This window comes from Alexandromys fortis, unplaced genomic scaffold, assembly GCF_014885135.2.
Source record: "Alexandromys fortis isolate MF-2015 unplaced genomic scaffold, M_Fortis_MF-2015_v1.1 scaffold_102, whole genome shotgun sequence".
Lineage (NCBI taxonomy): Eukaryota > Metazoa > Chordata > Mammalia > Rodentia > Cricetidae > Alexandromys > Alexandromys fortis.
The window spans coordinates 5,709,765-5,722,195 of NW_026067984.1; the positions used below are offsets into that span (position 1 = coordinate 5,709,765).

Sequence of the window (12,431 nt, forward strand, 5' to 3'; positions counted from 1 at the left end):
ATGGAGATGACAGGAGATAGACGGGAGATGGGAGATGGGAGATTGAGGAGATGGGAAATGGAGATGATGGAGATGATGGAGATGATGGATAGGGGAAAGGACAGGGGAGGGGGAGGGAGGGAGGGAAAGGGAGAGGGAGGGAGGGAGAGAAAGAGATCAGTCCTTATAAACAGAATTATTATAAGGAATTAATACATGTGATTATATATGCTAAGAAATTCCAAAGTCTGCTGTTAGAAAGTCAAAATCAAAGAAGCAGTGATATAAGTTTCCATTTCGGTCCAAACCTTCAAGCAAAGACATAAAACCCTAACTCGATTAGGCAGGGAAGAATCTAGTAATCCCCAGGCACCACAGTAAGAGGGAACAAGCCCATGCTGCATCAACCTTTTTGTTCTTCTGAGACTTTCAATCAAGTGGATAAGCCCTGCCCACATTGAGGAGAGCAATCTGCATTATTAAATCTACCAACTCCAAGTTGAATCCCATCCAGAAACACTCTGACAGGCACACCCAGGATGAGTACCAACACCTTGCTGTTGCCTAACGAAGTTGACCCATCAAACAAACCTTTACACCTTGGGTTGAGTCACTTCCCAGCAGGCAATAAGGGCCGTGAAACATGAGCCAAAGGGAGACAATAGCAATTAAACTGACCTTGACATGGGAATGGTCAAAGAGGAGAAGAAAAGCAAAGCAGAAGCAAGATGAAAAATGTAATTATCTGTGCAATAAGAGACGATCAATAGCACGTGATTCCCCTCAATATACGTAACTCTGATAGGAAATTAAGGTGTGGGTTATTAAGGTCTGTGTTACATTGCATGGTATTATACTGTACAGTATTGAATTATGTTGACATGTATTACATTTTATAGCATATATTTTGAGATAGGGTCTTCTTGTGCAGCCAATCTGGCCTTGAACTGTGAATCCTCCTGCCTCAATCTTAAAATACCAGGATTACAGGTATACATTAACACCTTCAGGTTCTCCATAGTTTAACTTGCTTGTTATCAGGATCTACCTGTAGACCTATAAGGAAGAAACTGGAAATGAAAGTCGAGGGTTCCAAAGGTCAGCAATAAAGATGTAAATTTAGGAATTAACTAGTAGAGAGCTGACTCCTGGCATGACAGAACCTAGAGGAAGTCAGTCAGGCTGAGTCAGCAAACTCGGGCAGCAAACACTGCCAACCCTAATCATCTTATGATTCACTGTGAAGGAATGACCACTCCTTGGTGACAACACCATCCTAAAACATAGTCAAGAGGGAGGACTGCATTGAATAAAAAGGGGATGGGCCAACCATTTCTCGGCTTGTTACAAGCTGAGTCTTCCTGTCCATAACAACTTTTCAAAACGACACACCAAGTCCTAAGCAGTCAAACGTCAAAGGAGCACAAGGAAGAACTTTGGAGGAAAACTCATCAAGCCGACAGGAAACAAACATTAGCTGTTAAGCTTGGGTTTTGATTTCAGGTGTTTTGGCTTGAGGTGGGAAGGAGATGGGGGGGGGGGGTCTCACATTATGGCCCAGGTTAGCTCACTATGTAGCCCAGGCTAGCTCACTATGTAGCCCAGGCTGATATCAAACTTGCAGCAATCATCTTTCTATAAATGCTCCTGTGAGGGATTATAGATATGGCTGCCACAGCTGGCTGAGGTTTTTTATTACAATCGATAGGTAAACATCAAATACTTTCATGTTTCCTCAGGCAAATAAAGGTTAATAAAAATCCTGTTGTTTTAGTTCTCATAAGCATTTAAACTAATACATCATGGCTTTAAAATCTGACAAAAATGCAAATACTTTGTGGTATATATATATATGATTTCAAATATTCAACATCTCAAAAAATGCTAGTGTTATAGAATAGACAATAATCAAAAATAACTTATTAGTTGTGTATTTTCCCCCAACAAAAAAAATCAAAACAAGAATATACAAATGAAGTCCATGTCTAAGAAATTCTTATTTTAGTATGAAATTTTTTCACGTAGAAAATCAGGGGCTAGGAAAACCAGGTTCAGTAGGCTAAGCGCTTCCCTGAAAGCAGGAGGACATGGGTGGGATCCTAAAACACACAGAAAATAGCCACACATTTAGCACACACGTCTAATCCCAGCACCTGGGAGGCAGAGACAGATGACACATGAGGCTCACTGGTTGGCCTGTGAGCTGCAGGCCAACGACACACCCCGTCTTGAAGAAGGAGTAGACATCACTAAGGATGGCATCTAAGGTTGTCCTCTGAGCTCTACAGATAAGCATGCACACACATCACAAGGATGATCAATTCCTGAAACTTTCCACAAGACCAAGACCCTATAATTGATCCATGACAAAGAGGCAAACTCTAACAACACAAAGAGAGGAGCCAAAATACGTTCCTGGCTACTCTGGATTTTCTGAACTCCTTAACGGCATGTACTAGAATAATGTTCTGAAGAAAATGTTTAAAAAAAAAAAACTATGCTTTACAAAAGCTAATTAGCAAATCATCCAACAACGGCAGAGTAATTTTATAACTGTTACCAATTACTTCCTCCTCTTTGGGGAAAACACTAAAACCAAAAAGAACCTGAAATGTAAGGAAATGAAGCGAACCCCACCTTAGAGCTTTGCATTACCGTGGCCTCCCCAGTCACCTGTCCTCAACCTTGAACACCCAGAAAGAAAGTGTTACTGTCTTCTAAGCACTGAAAGGACACTATTAGAGGAAGCACAAGTCAGAGAAAGTTGACGTTTTCCTATCCGTACCTCTTCCACACGCCTGTCCTACAGAAAGCACATGCATGTGCCTTAGAGCATTCCAAGGGTGATTTCTAGAGCACGTGATACAGCTGCTCAATACAATGCTGTACAGCAACTTAAAAAGACACAAGGATCATCTGCGTGCACGATCATGGAAACCCTTTCAAGATACACTGTCACGTTAAAAATAAAAAGCTAGGATGGTAGCTGAGGGGAAGGAACATCTACCTGCCACACGTGAGGCCCAGGGTGGCATACTCAACTCAGCAAAATAAGTGAATGACTGAGGAGTAAGACAACTTGAAAGTTGTATAGTATAACTCCAGTTGTTACTAACAACAGTAAATATACACTTTACATAAGGAAAATAATTTTTTGATCTAGAGTTTCAGTATCAGCTGTCATATTTACAAGGAAAAGTTTAACAGAAAAAAAATACATGTACTTACATCAGGCTTTTCAAAATATATATTTTTCAAAATATGGCGTATTTTTAAATTTCGACATTATACTTCATTAATGCCTAGTTTTTTATTTTGAATGATATATAACATACATGATCATGAATATAATCATTTTATGTTAGTGATATAATCAAAAGCAAGCAAAAATCTTATTTATAAAGAGAAGAAAAATCTTTACAATTCATCAAAAATAGCTCAACTTCTCTTTCAGAAGGCAGTGGTATCCTTGGTCTTAGAACTTAACTCAGAAGCCTCTCTGGTGTCTGTTCTAGTAACAGCGTCCCAGAATAAAAGGAAGCTGCAAAGTTAAGCTTCGCAATCCTAGCACGGGGGTGGCGGGAGGTGGAGACAGCAAAACCCCTCAGGACTATTGGTTCAGTAAGATCCTGTCTCAAAAGGTAAAGTGGAGAGATATTGAGAAAAATACCAACATTGACTTCTGGCTTCCAAAATATATGCACACACATGGAGAGGGGGAGGGAGGGAAGGAGGAGGGAGAGAGAGGGAGAGGGATAGAGAGGGACAGAGAGAGGGGGGGGAGGGAAGGGAGAGACTTTTAAATAAAAACAAAAATCCCATTTTATATCCAAAAACTTCATGAATTTGTAATGGGAAAAATTAAAAGTATGGCCCATGAGTCAACAATCTTATATTGAAGTCTAAGTCCACTACTCCCAGAAGCTGGGTATGTCCTAAATAAGTCTCTTTACAGCCCTGAACGTCATCTGTCTTCCTCCTGTATGGTCTAAGTACACGGCCTTAATCTGGCACACCTGAGAGAACTTGCCAAACATAGCACTGTAGAAAGGTTTGTTTCTGTTACTGTTTTATCCAGGAGATCCATAAACAGAATCCCTGGGGTTCTGGTCACTCTTGAGCACTGTTCTCCATATAGGTGGTTCACTAGTGCTTGGAAGTCAGGGAAATTGAAGATGAAGTCGCTACAAACTGTGCTTCAAAGCCGGAGTCCAAGGGTCCCCCTTTTGAATAGGCCTGTGAGCTACCACAGACAACTGCACAGAATGGAGATCGAGTTTCTCAAGCAGAGATCAGAGATGGCCATTCTGTAATATTTTCACCAAATTCTCCCTTTTAAAAGTAACCCAAGAGGACTGAGGATGTCAGACCATAGTAAAGTGCTTGCCTAGCTAGCGTGCCCGAGGCATTGATTTCAACCCGTGGTACTGAGAGAAAAAAGTAACACAGGCTCACAGTTTTACTCCCCAGCATCTTCTATGTACCCCCACCTTGCCACATATCTTCATACATCTGTTTGATACAGCCATTGTCTATTAGCGTCCTGCTACAGAAAGAAGCTTGCAGGAAAAGTTCTGAACTAAACCTGGGAGGTTAAGAAGTGTCCGGCGCTGTATTACTCTGACAGAAAAACAAAACAAAACAGAACACCCTTGTCGTTTCTAGTCCCCAAAGGCCTACATCTAAAGTGGGATGCCCCACAGTGCCTCTTGTTGGAAGCAGGAAAAAGCTAGCTGGATAGTCGCGCCTGAATTATTAAACCGCTCTCTCACTATTCTAAATCCACGTCAGCAATGCCTAGTCCTCTTGCCCTTCTTCCCAGGTAATTTAATCATATCCCTATAACTATAAGACAAATGATAAGTGGGACCACAGTATAAAATTCTTAGCAGTGCCATGAGAAAGAACTCATTGGTGCTCAAAAAGATCAGTCTTTAATTATCTGGAAAGTTAAGCCAACCTGTCGGCTATATTGGACTGAATCTCTCACTCGGTTTCTGTCCCAAGAAGACCACTGATGTTTCCCAGATGGGGACATTCATTGCCTGGGGTCCATAGGCTCCAGATAGCTTCAGAGGTATCCTATCTAGTGCCAGGTGTACAACTGAACTGCAGGTCAAGCATGTACATTAAGGAGGGGGGATTTTCCCCCTTGTTAATCGACAGGATAAAGGTGATTAAGCAGGAATTATTTTCCAATGGCCTATATAATTTCACCAGAGTTGCTATGGCTATTAACTGAAAGCAGCTGACTTCTTAATGAGATGAACTTGACAGCAGGACCCTCCCGGAGCAGCCAACAGAGTAGTTGGTCCAACGTAAAGGAAGCGCAATTGGTCTGCCTGCATTTCCCACCCTTCCTCCTCCTGAGAGCTGTTTTTCTTCAGTTTGGGGCTCTTTCCCTCCAGGAGAGACGGGGCGGTATTCCCTGCACCTGGATGGCTAGGGCTGCAGCACCTGTGGAATGGTTGCCAGCTGATCAGTCAAGCACAGGAGGCTACAGCCAACCTAGACTTAATTCTCCAGACCCACACACGTGGTTCCCAAAGTTCCAAGCAAACATAGCAGCTGTGGCCACCCAATACCTCATCTACCCAAGCTTGAAATAAAACAATAGCTAGTCTACTACCTCATAGGAGTGTTGTTAACAAGAGAGCTTTGTTGAAGCCAGGGAACCCACACAATCACTGAGAACCACAGCTCGAGTCCAGTTTCATCAGAGAATCTATGAAATTAAGCAACAGTCACCCGACAGTAAATGGTTCACACCAGGAAAGCGCTGCAAGCCCAGAGGCAGGCACCGCCTCCCATTTCGTGAACGCCAGGAGGTTTGGCGAGGAAGACAGATCCAGATCTCATTGCCTTTGCCAGTTACTCCTGGGAGACCCAGGCACTGCGGCCCGAGGGAGCGAGAAAAACCTGATGACATCTTCCTCCGTCAAAACAAGCTGGCCCTCTCTGCCCAGGGTCAGCCATGAGTAACGTCGCGTGCAAGAGCCCGCAGCGTCCCAAGTAGTCACAGGGCTTTGAGCTGGGAAGGTCCCAGCCTTCCTGCGCCCCCCCCCCCAAAAAAAAACCCTGCCCCTGTCGCCCAGCAGGATGCAGGAAGGAGGCTCTCAGGACGCCTTTCCAACATCCTAAAATAAAATAAAAGCAATATTTCAAGCGCAGATCTCTTACCTACGGGCGGCCACGAATCCTCCCTCCACGCGGTGTCCCCTCGACAGTCAGAAAGTTTGTGCGGAGATCCCGGGGACAACCGAGCTGCCAGGGCTCAGGGCACTAGCCGCGGGGACAGAGTCGGCTTCTCCCGGGCCCAACACCCAACTCCGGACGCCCGGGCAGTTGCCCTCAGGCGTCTGGACGCGGTGACCTCCAGTCCTGGCTTCCACTCAGCCTGGGGACCGGGGGACAAATCACCAGGCGAGAGAAGGTCAAGGCACAACTTTTCTCCGGCGCGTCAGCCCTTGGCGAAGCCGGCCAGGTCTCGGGCTCGATCCCGCCCCACAACCCGCACCCTCCGAGGAGCCTGGGCGGGGCGCGCTGGCAGGGGCCGAGCACAACCTGCCGGGCGACTCAGGGGAGCAGGCAGCAGGCCCCGCCCCCAAGGCCTCCACCGCCAGGCCACGCCCCCATTGGACCACGCCCCTCAGCCCAGCCCCGCCTCTGCCAGGTGCTCCCGGGACTCGGGTTGCGGGGCCCACGGTGCGCACGGGTTTCCTAGGTGAAGGAGGCGGAGCCGCCGAGAGAAAGTTTCCACCGAAACTTGAACTGGGACGCAGCGGAGGACACCTCGCCCTTGGCGGCTCGGCTCCCCACCCACGCCACGCCTGACTAGCAGGCAGGCACCCACGTCGGGTGTCTAGGGTTTCCGTAACGAAAGGAAACCGCAGACCGCGACGCGCGGTCGTCGTGGATTTCCCACTTTCAGAGTGCGGAGCCGGGCGCGCCCGCCCCACTCGGATTGCCTTCGTTTGTTCTCCTTTTTCCTTAGATATTTGAACCTTAGCATGACAGTCCCAAGAGAGCTGAGTCGAAAGATGAACATGGTCGCCTGTTAGTCAACTGGAAAAACCCTCTGGCATGAGCAGGAGGCCGTTTGGTCCCAGCACGGGGGCAGGAGTAGCTGGGTTTTTGCAGTTAAGTTTCCTTACGCGTAATTTTAGCCATAGGAACCTGGAGAGTATTGCACAGGTGTGTATCGCTCATTCACTACCAACTGTCCCCATTGCCACCCCCATCTCCAGCCAAAGAAAGAAAAAACAAAGAGGGCTGTTTAATGTGGACAGTCTTGTGGCAAGGATGCAAGTTGGCAACTCAGAACTCCCCAGAGGAATGGAGAGCAGAAGGGAGGCGGTGGCCCTTTGGCACTGCGTGGTACCTTATGCTCTGCCAGGGCCCAGCCCTCGACCCGGGACGACCTTTGCCTAAGGACTGGGCGCAGCACTCCAAGCCAGCTCTCCCCTTCAGTCCCCACGCCCCTGCGTGCTTGGACTGGCTGGCTAGTCCGGGCTCTGCTTTCTGGACTTTAAATCCCAGGAGGAATCTGGATCTTGGTTAGCAGCAATCTTGACAATTGCATTGCCCTGTGGTCAGTGTGGCTGAAACTTGAAGTGAGCCTTCTTCCCAGCGGATGGGGCTACACCACAGTCAGCAAAAACGGATGTAGTGGTGTTCCACCGCAGCATCCTCCTGGCACCTCACCAAATCCCAATTCTGAGGAAGTGTCTTCCTTTGTTCTACATGAATGGCATCCGGAGATAACCAAAATCGGATAGCTCGGATTTTCAAGATTTCCTTTCACCCATAGCAACTGGATAATGTAAACTTAATGCTCACTCTCCTCCCTGTTCGCCACCACCGCCACTGTGCCCAAATCACCAGCTTCTACTTTCTGTCACCTGTGGTTAATAAGTGGCTCCTCGCTGGGCGGTGCGGTCGCATGCTGATGCAGGATGTCCTTCTGTATATGTGTTGCTTTTCTGGGTTACTGAATTAAAGCTGCTCTGGCCAACAGCTCAGGCATATTTGATATAACTCTTATATCGTCAACTAACCCATTTCTATTATTTTGTATTTTATCATGAGGTTCGTGGTTTGTTACCTCTTACTTCTTAGGCGGCTAGATGGCATCTCCCTGACTGTGCCTCCTCTCTCGACAGATAGATGATATAGATAGATAGATAGATAGATAGATAGATAGATAGATAGATAGATAGATAGATAGATAGATAGACAGATAGATGTATGTTAGAATTTCCTGCCTGGTTTTACTCTGCTAAGCCATTGGCTGAAAAAGCTTTATTTATCAACCAATAAAAGCAACGCATATACAGAAGAACACCCCACATCAGTATGCCTTTAATTCTAGGACTGTAGAGGCAGAGACAGGCAGATCTCTGAGTTCAAGGCTAGCCTGGTCTACAAAGCAAGTTCCAGGACAGGACAGCCAGAGCTACACAGAGAAATTCTGTCTCAAAAACAAACAAAACAAAATAAAGGAGGCAGAGAAAGAAGAGGCTCTTCAGTATAAGATGAGGAAGGCAAAGGGAGGAGGGGTGAGAAGGTGGAGGACCAGGAGCAGGAGGAGGAGAAGAGGAAGAGGAAGAGGAAGAAGATAGAAGAAGCTCGTAAATATAAGCTGAGGAAGGCAAGGTAGTATGAATAGAGATTAAGAGCAGAGACCAGGATTTTCTGCACAGCTGGTCACAGGCCTGCTCTGCCCTTGGAATGTGTACAGATCATTTCTTTACTCAACGAACAACTATCGGATAATTTTTGCATTCCAAGCACTCTCTGAGGGATTGGGGAACAAAAGCATTACAGTCTCAGAAATCATGAAGTAAGCAATTTCTCACATGTGGTAGTGTCCATGATGGGGTGCTATGCGGCCACAGGGCCACAGCAACAATCTGGTAATCAACTGTGAGCCAAAATAAACCTTTGCTCTTTTTAAGTTGATCTAGCTAGGTATTCTGTTACAGTAATAAAAGGCCAAGTAACACAATTAGTAAAATGTTAGCCTTTAAAAGTGGATTTCTCCTTTCCCAGTTTTATTGCTGTATACTTTCTTTGGCTGTATTACATATTGTACTTAAGACACTGAAATTAAACTTCTTTAATGAAGAAGTCAGGCGTCATTCCTCACTCTCTGCTTTTACTCCCATTTGTAAATGTACCTAACGTTGTATCGTGTGTTTCTAAATTTGTTCTATTTTAAATACTAGAAATCTCGAATTAAATGTAAAAAGAGAGAAGTAACATTCCTCCATTAACACACACTTTCACACATTCTTATTCAAAGTGCTCATTACGTTATAGACCTAAACGTCCATAAGAAGAAGTAACAAAGGTCATAGCCTCTGTGTAAGGCATCTAAAGTGTAGCACAGAGAAGCGTGGCCTTGGGTGCCTTGAAATTGAACCAAAAGTGACATGAAAACATTAAATGTACATTGAAATTATCTTCTAGAATTGAGCTCAGTCACAAATGCTCTTCATCCTATTAGAATAATCATCATCCTGTCAAGAAATGGTTTTCTGACTCAAGAGAAGGTTGCTTTGGAATGACTTTGTCTCCTATGGAAATGATCAAGTGGTCAGGCTCCCCGTCACCAGTTGTGCAAGGTAGATTTATTCTCAGACTCTTCTACATCCGCCTGTCCTGTGCTTGAAAGTGATTCCCCATAGCCTAGGCTGTCTATTCAAGTTTTCAACTTCCCGACCCGAATCAAGTAAACTCCAGTCTTGTGTTTCAACTTTCTTTCTGGAAAGAAGTAACAATCTACGTCCCTGCATCGTGACTGTGTATTTCATTTCTAAACACAGTTCAGACTGTACAATAAGCAGTCATTAAACATTCCATTTCCAAGGCAATTTCTAGAAATTTATCAAAAGGAACCATGGTAAATACATAGGAAATTTTAGGTACAATTGTTATTAGCAGGCTTTGATCATATAAAAACTGTATAAACAACTATCCAATAGGAACTAAGTAAGTTTTGTTCTAAACAAATAGTATGCTCTCAGGTTTATGATGTTTAAGTACATTTAGGATGCAATATAGTTATGTAAGTTGTTCAAAGTGCCTTCCCTCGGGGGCAGGTGGAACCCAGTACATGGTATATTCATAAAGAAATAGGAGACCTTTTGTCAAATTGTATCATTAGCCTTGGGTGTATATGGTCAAAAAAAAAAAAAAAAAAAAAAAAAAACTCTGAAGAGCTCCAAGCTGAAATGTGAACTGCAGTCATCTTGAAAACAGCGGGAGTGCAAGAGATATTTGTTTTCTTCATTATGATCTTCTTTCTTCCTTCACCTTCTATAATGAATGGTATTGCTTTTATAATAAGATAATCAGTTTTATTCTGGTCAAAGTCTCTCTCTCTCTCTCTCTCTCTCTGGCTGGCCTCTTACTATATAGGCCATGCTGCCCTTGAACTCACCTCCTAAGGGCTGGGTTCAAAGGTGTGGGCCACCATGCCTGGCATTAATTTTACTTTTAAAAAAGGAATAACAACACTGAGCTATCCCCCTCATACCCATCAGGGTTAGTGAGCGTGTAAGACAGTATTGCTCTGTGTAAAACCGTGTAGCAGTTCTTCACAATATTAAAAATAGAGTACTATATGATCCCATGATCTCATTCTGGGTGTGTATCCAAAGGTTTAAAAACAGCGTCTCACAGAGATATAAGTACTCCCACATCCATAACGCATATTTGTAATTATCAACAGGATAAAGCTAGCAGTTCAGTTCCAGCATCGCACCTGATCCACTGGGCCTCTTCCTCTGGGTCGCTTGCTTCCAAACACAGGTCAATGTCAGTAATAAAAGTCCTGCCCACCCACTGCTAGGGCTGTGCCAGCTCCAGAGCCCTTTAGGGGATCGACTGAATCCTCTGTGAAGACTGTACCACCAATCTTGCTTCCTTTAGCCTCCATATGTCTGTGTTCCAGGATCTGGTAAGTTCCATCCTGATGTGAATCTCTGTCTTTGAGTTTGTTTTCCCAAAAACCCAGACTACAACATTTCTTTAAGAAAAAAAAAAAAAAGAAAAATATTTTCCTGGTGTCCTGTATTTTCTTCTTTTCTTGTATATTTGTCATTTATATTTAATATATTCAGAGCCTATCTTATATAAGAGGACAAAGGAATCTGCTGTATCTTTCTCCTTATTTCTAATATCAAGTTCTAAATAATTCACTGTTTCTTCACTGATTTGTGGCATCCTGCCTCTAGTAACGAACTCCCGTGGATTCACAGGTCTGTTTAGCTCCGTACTTTGTTCCTTTGCTTAAAAACTTCAATTGCTTTGTTTTGTTGCCTAAAATTACCCTCATATATATTTGACAGATACAATTCAGGTTCATTCCGTTGGTTTCACTCCAAAAATCTCTCAAATTGTTATTCGACTTATACTGGATCTGTAAATTAATTTTATAGGATTTAAATATTTTAAATCTAAATCATCCCATCTGTTAGTGTGGTGGTATTTTGCCTCGTTTTTTTTGGCTGTTTTTTAATGTCCTTTAATAGAAACACACCTTGGTGGGTGTGGGGGTATTGGAAATGAAACCCTAGGTCCTGGGCCTCCTCTGCCAACACACTAGCCCTAAGCTGGATCACCAACTCCCTACTTCTTAATTCTTTACTAAATTTCTGGATATTGTGTGATTTTTTTTTCTGGACATTAAAACCCCATTTTCCAGTTTTGTGCTTCCCCCCCCCACCTTTCCCTTTTAGACAAGGTCTTTCTATGTAGCTTTGGCTGGCCTGGAATGGAACTCACAGAGAGAATCCCCTCCCTGCCTTTGCCTCCAAGGATTAAAAGTGGGGGCCACCATGCCCAGCCATTTTCTAATATAGAGAAATACAACTTATTTGTGCTGATAAGTTATCTGGATGTCCAGGTGAACTCTTTTTAAAATTCTAATTGTTAGTTAGCTTTTGAAAACATTGACTGATCCCTTTCCTTCTCCGTTTTAAATATTAGTAGATATAATTTTTGTTTTTTGCACCCAATCAGTCTTCAGCTGTCCTTCCTAGTTGTAAAGAGGTTGTCTCCAGCAGAGGATCACAGCCACACCAAGCTTTTTAAGTGGATGCTAGATGCTGGATGATGTCTGCATTCAAGTCCTTGTTCTGATGCAGCAAGTACTTTACCGACTCAGCTGGCTTCTCAACCAGTAACAAAGCATTCTTGAAAGAATTTACCCAACAAACCCACAGTACTTCCTTCAAAGGTCAGTGCCCCTGTGATCTAATTTCCTCCCACTACTGCCCAGGTCTAAATGGTTCTGATACTCTCCCACCGAAGACCAGTCTCTAACATGTGATTTTATCCAAGCCACGGTAGAATGGCATTGAAAGTAAGCGCCTTTTTGAACTGAACCGTGGCTCTAGGTAGAAGGATTAAAATGTTAAATAAATAAGTCAATAAATCCCCTGACT

At 44.0% G+C, this 12,431-nt stretch overlaps 1 protein-coding gene and 1 long non-coding RNA gene across 2 annotated transcripts in view; both read right to left on the reverse strand.

The window, feature by feature from the left end:
• The window catches only part of Fhip1a (FHF complex subunit HOOK interacting protein 1A), a 208,212-nt gene extending 201,739 nt beyond the window's left edge, over window positions 1–6,473 (reverse strand). Inside the window, exon 1 of the mRNA XM_050158766.1 lies at window positions 6,160–6,473. The gene's annotated coding sequence lies outside the window, so the exon portion shown is untranslated. The remainder of the gene's footprint in view (window positions 1–6,159) is intronic.
• Window positions 1–12,431, reverse strand: part of LOC126511568 (uncharacterized) — an 857,731-nt gene that overhangs the window by 787,426 nt on the left and 57,874 nt on the right. The window lies entirely within an intron of this gene.